Below are 6,488 nucleotides of genomic sequence, written 5' to 3' on the forward strand. Positions count from 1 at the left end.
TCCATTCATGCCTAGAAGTCAGGCTGGTGTGTCAGCTGAGTGAAAGTGAAAAGTGATGTGTCAGTGTCTGTGAAAATGCAAGCATGTGTATGTGTGTGTAAAGGAGCTGGAACTGCGTATGAACTCCCGCTCATAGTCATTAATCCACATCAGTATTCAGCACCCATGTCTGGACCAGTAGGCCATAGAAAGGCCTCCCTCCACAAAAGAGCCAATAGAATTAGAGGGAGAGAAGGCAAAAAGATAAAAGGGAAAGGGAAGAGAGAGAAGGGGAGAGGGAATGAAAGAGACAGAGAGAAAAGAGAGGGAAAGAGAGAGAGACAGAGAGGTGGGGAGTAAAAGAAGAGAGAAAGTAAGAGGAAGCAAGAGAGGGAGAAAAGACAGAATGGCAGTGAGAAATACAAAGAGAAAGAGAGAGAGAGAGAGCGAGAGAGAGAGAGAGAGAGAGAGAAAGAGGGGAGGATAAAAAGAGAATGAGAGAATGAATGAAATGAAAAGAGAGTGAATAAAAGAGAGAATAGAGAGGGGAATAGTGAGAGAGAGAGGAAGGGAGAAAAGGCAAAAAGGCAGAGAGGAACAAGAGGGAAGTAAAAAAGAAGGAGAGAAGTGGTGACGAGAGATAAAGAAGACAAAAAGGGTGAAAAAGAGAGGGAGAGAGAGAGAGAGTACACCCAAAAGTTTAGTTTAGTTTGTATGCATATACCTCAGAAAAACAAGCAGTTATCCTGGATTTATTTCCACTTCATTAACACACACACATCTTACACACACACATTCACATAGATACAATATTATATTATAATCCACTTTAATATAGCACATAAACCCACTCCAAACACACACACACATCCACATACACACCCACATTATCATTCAGCTTTACTCTTTGACCCCACTGACCCTGTAGAGTGTGTGTAGAACAATAATTCTCTCTGTTCTTTTCACTCTTACAGTACACACCCTCTTCTCTGAAACACACACACTATCTCTGCACTGTGTCTGTATTCAGCGCTGATAATCCGCTTTCACACCACATTACTGAACAATCGGTGTGTTGGTGGCGCTGCGCCGTGGCCTGAACACAGCGCAGGGGGTGGAGCTTCTGGAGGTGGCCATATAGTGGGTTCACCCAGTCCCAGCCAATCAAATAGCTCTGTGCCTTTTTCTCACCATCTGCGTGCGGTGACTTCTCACACTTGGGGGCTTTTCTCCACAGGTGCCTCACTGGCTGAGACTACGCTTTATACCTTTACACACACACACACACACACACACACACACACACACACACAAAATACTTAAACTGTGGTCAGCCAGCTCCAGGACTGGCAAATTTAACAAAGTCTGTTAACTCAGCCAGACAAGTGAGTTAAAGGAATTTTTTAAAAATCAAATTTACACAATTTGCCCCAAATGTAGTCAACCAAGCAAGATGTGTTTGGTGTCACAAGTTTGCTTCTTTAATTTTGCTTACAATAATGGACGCATATGTACAATACTGTGAACAATTCAGAGACTCCCCTTTATTTATTTACTTTGGCAATTAATTCCTTGAACCCAAAGTCCGCATATAGCTGCCTTCTAGCCTTCAGAAGAGCTGCAGACATGGTCCACACATCAGAACAGTCAGCAGACCCTGCCCTCACTAGTCAGCGTGATGTCACTGAGCTGTCACGTCAGTATCAGTGATTAATCTGGTTTGGAACACTACCCAACATCCTGATATTAGTGCTCTGCTTTTAGCCTTCATATTCCAACAAAGGGTTAAAATAGCGACATGATTGATTTCATCCAGCTGTGATCAAGCAAAGTAACCCAGCTCAAAAAAGACCCAAAATCCACTCACTATGGTTGTGTTATATCTCTGCTTTTAGCCTTCATATTGTAACAAAGGGTTAAAAAAGCAACTTGATTCACACATCAGAGCGCTCAGCAGACCATACCCTAACCTTCAAAAAACAATGTAAAACGTAAAACAATGTAGTGAGGGCCTAAATGAATAACTTCCTGTCTACATTCCATTTTTTCTTTAAGTTAACACCATGCACTGAAAAAAACATGGTGCATTAATTTACTTGATACAAATACAGGATTTCCTCTTGAATTAATGAAATGCATTGCATCAATTTTGTCTTTTGGTTTAACTATAATTGTGTTAATGTAATATTTAATTAATGTGATATTAATGGATAAGATTAGTTATGTACAGAGAAAAACAAATGTACCACATTTTATGTCATTTTACATTTTATTTAGTTTTTTTTCCTAACAGTGTGCCGTCACAATATAATATCAGGGTGTAACCTGGCCTCCCCATTCTAAACGTTCTAGCTACACCCCTGCTTTCTGCAAAGCGGCTCCAACACACATGCCGCTAATTCTTTCTATCTGTCTCTCTCTCTCTCACACACACACACACACACATATAAGTGTGGTCTGTAAGCAATTACTGTGCTTTCTTTGCTCCGTTTCCTGCCTTTGGTCTCTGCATTTTAAATCAATAAAACATTTCACCTTTTCTTGTCTGGGCAATAAACTCCAGGCTGAAATGGAGCCTATATCTGGCAAGAAACCTCCAGGCTTTTAACAGACAGAAGAAAAAAAACTGGGCTTGGATCTGAATGTAATCTGACTAATGTAAACACACTTTAAGAAATTATGTATTAGGAAGCAACAAACAAATAAACATCTATTGTTTTGTTTTGCTCACCAACACACGCTCAAAAAAAACTGAATCCTGGGCAATTATCAATTATTCAATAACTATTATAAGTGATATAGTATGAAGGTCTACAAAGCTAATGTGTGTCCGTAGATGTCTATAAGGTCTGCAGATCTGAAGTACAGACCAATATACAGACCCTTACAGATAAAGGGATTAAGAAGAGGTCCAGGAAAAAACACATGAAAGGCCAAGAACTACTAAGCATGTGCATGTGGAATCTAAACCGAATGTGAAGCAAAAAAAAAGAAAGTAGGCACTTTTATTATCTACACCTTCTTACCTTTCCTACTCTTCTTACCTTTCCTACTCTAGCTAATTTCCCACCTACCCCCTTCTGCAACCTACTGCCACTGCACTACACCTACACAGCCACACAGGGGCACTAGAGACTGGTACTTCATCATGTATCTGTCCCCTAACTCATACTGTTCATTTATCATTAACAGTGTAAAAAACACATCAGTGTATCAGGATGCATTAATCTAAATGCATGAATCTAGAGGTGGCAATTCAAATGTTGAATGTTAGAACCGAATGTTAGATAGCTACTTTCAACTAGTTATCATTAGCATTGTGTAATAACTATACTGATGCTAACCTGAATAATAAGCCTGCAGTTTAGGGGCTAAATGAAGTAACAGATTACAGAGACCACAGTGTGGATAGTAGCTTTAGATACTGGATCAGCTATAAGAACAGTCCGCACACACATTCATCAATCTGAACACATTGTGCTGTGTTCTGCTGTGTTCCTAGTAAAAAACTAATCCATGTCATCTGTACCCCGACTACAGCCCCACCCAACTGCCAGCAACCTGCTAAGCTCCTTCTCCACTCCATCTCTTTCTCCACCAGAAACATAGAATGGATAATAATATAACTGCATATTTATTTTTGCTGCATACAAAGTATTCACTTCAGTGTACATGTGTTGTTAATGGCCGTATGTACATTCTGGCATAATATATATATTATATTATATTATATATATATATATAATATATTATATATATATATATATATATGAAGACCAAGTAAACTAACAGTTTCTCACTGGCATCTAGAATCAAATCTATGACTAGGTCTGCTTCTGATTCTTGATGTGTTGCTTGCCAAATTTCTACGAGACTACTACCAGCAGTTAAAGTGATAGCATTGGGTCTATTAAGGAATATTTAGGTGACTGAACTGTGATTTGGTGATTCATTTAATATGGATCATCTTACTGAATTGGTTCAAAGTCAAAGATTAGAAAACACATTCTGGGCTTTTAATTAAATTGGACTTTAAACTAAAATCCTTTTGCTTTGAGTGATTCTAAACCTTAACTATGTTCATTCTATTAAAATAAATGATTGACTTTGTAGTTCTTTAATTACCAACTGTAGTCCATCTGTTTTTCTACATACATACTGTTAGCCCACTTTCATCCTGTTCTTCAATGGTCAGAACCGCCATAGGACCACCACAGTGCAGGTATTATTGGGTGGTGGATCATTCTCAGCACTGCAGTGACACTGACGTGGTGGCGTGTAAGTGTGTGCTGGTACGAGAGGATCTGACACAGCAGCACTGCTGGAGATTTTAAACACTGTGTCCACTCACTGTCTACTCTTTAGACACTCCTACCTTGTTGGTCCACCTTGTAGATGTAAAGTCAGATATGCAGATATTGTAGATATGCTTATTATTAAAAATGTCTAATTTACATAGCTATTTTTTTAAATTTACAGTGTCTAATTGTACTCCCTATGCTTTTGCTTTCCTTTTACTGCATTAATGTTGATTTGTATATATTCTATTAAAAAAAAAAACAAGATGAATGATTTTAAACAATTGACTTCAGTGCACAACACTTGCACACTACTGTATACAGTTATATACAAAGGGGAAAAAATATCAGGGGGAAAAAACACAAAATGTGGCCTGTGCAAAATTTATGCCACATTTTAGATTTAATAATATGTCAAACTAAATTAAATAAATAAAAATTGTGCACTAAAACTTTCAGAAAATGCCTATTTAATTTTGTTTTCTGTAGTGGACATGTTAACTTGTTAACATTTAATTTGGCCATGGGTGTTCAAACATTTGCATACAACTGTGTATTCTCTGTGACAGGCAATCCAGGCAATATTTTTAAAAATGTTGTAGTGTTCGCTGATGATCGCTGCTCTTCTACGTATTACAGCTTCTGGAGGCAGAAGCACTTGAAAAGATAAAACATATAAATGTCAGTAAAATCCACCCAAAACATTAGAAATGAAGCATGACTTGACTTCTACTACCACCAGCCAGACACGTACTTCAAGTCAACGGAAAAGTTTATCAGTGCAATCAAAGCCCCGCAGACTGTGAGGTGCATGTCATGCTGGACATCAAGCAACTTTGCAAGGGTTCAAAATGGCCTGCAAACTGAGAGTTGGCTGACAAGATAAAGTCATATTATGACATCAAATTTAGGATTTCATAATTTCTAATAAGGAATAAACCCAGATTTAGACATTTTACCTTGATTGAGTTGGAAACTTGTGTAGCTTGAAAAGGTCATTAAGAATAAGGACCTGGGGCAAAATTAAATGTATGACTAAAAATACAGTGCTGCTTGAAAGTTTGTGAATACTTGAGCATTGTGTGAATTTTTGCACATGAGATCAGATCTCAGATCAGTCAAGCAGATGGAGAACATTCAACACCATTGACACGCTTGCCCTAACCTAAACCCAAAACCTAATCCCCGTCTCTAACCCTAACCTTAACCTCAACCCAAAATCTAATCCCTGTCTCTGACCCTAGCCTTAACCTCCACGCAAAACCTAATCCCTGCCCCAACTCTGACCTTAACCTCGACCCAAAACCTAAACGCTGCCCCTAATCTTAACCTTAACCTAAACCCAACACCTAATCCCTGCCCCTAACCCTGACCTTACCCACAACCCCAGACCTAATCCCTGCCCCTAACTCTAAACTTAACCCTGTAGTAATCCTAACATGGTTGAGAACAACAGATCTTTTGTTAATAATGTAAGCATCTATAGATCTTGTTTACTTGCTTCCTATGGTTTCACATGCAGCCTTTTAAAATGGGATCTCATGAGTATTTTCTGGTTCAGTGACTAACCCTATACCTCTCTCTGAAAGGCTCATTTGGTGAGTAGAACTGCTTGCTATTACCATTTAGCTATTAGACAGTGATAGACTACAGCCAGTTTTAATTCTCCATGAAAAGTGAGATTCTGTTAGCTGTGGTAATTTTAGTGTGCAGTTTACATCAGACAGTCTGTGTATGTCTGTGTGCAGAGTGCCTGAGGCTGAAACTTACTGAAATACTACAAAAACCTCTTCTGCAGTGCAAATCTTACACCTCAAACCGCAACATCAACTGCTAGAACCAACCTCTTTTAGCAACCAACCAACTAACTAAATATTTTTCACAGATGTCCAAAACACTCACACTTTTTTGATGTGGTAGTGATGACTAGTTGACTATTTTTTGCTTTGTAAAAATTAATTCAAGCAACATCTACTTTGTACCACACACTTACAGTTAACATCTAGAGCCTGTTTGGCATGCCAGTGTAAATTATTCGGACTACCTTGGAACGTTCCGTGATGTTGATCAAAATTGGAGTTTGCGTCACTAAAGTAATTAAATATTGCGTAATGTTTCTGAAGAAAGATACCAAAACGAATTTATGATTCAGATATAAGTGGAATGCTGTAGCTTAAAGGCAGCCCAAATAAAGCTAATACTATTCAGCTA

The sequence above is a fragment of the Colossoma macropomum genome, unplaced genomic scaffold (assembly GCF_904425465.1).
Source record: "Colossoma macropomum unplaced genomic scaffold, Colossoma_macropomum, whole genome shotgun sequence".
Lineage (NCBI taxonomy): Eukaryota > Metazoa > Chordata > Actinopteri > Characiformes > Serrasalmidae > Colossoma > Colossoma macropomum.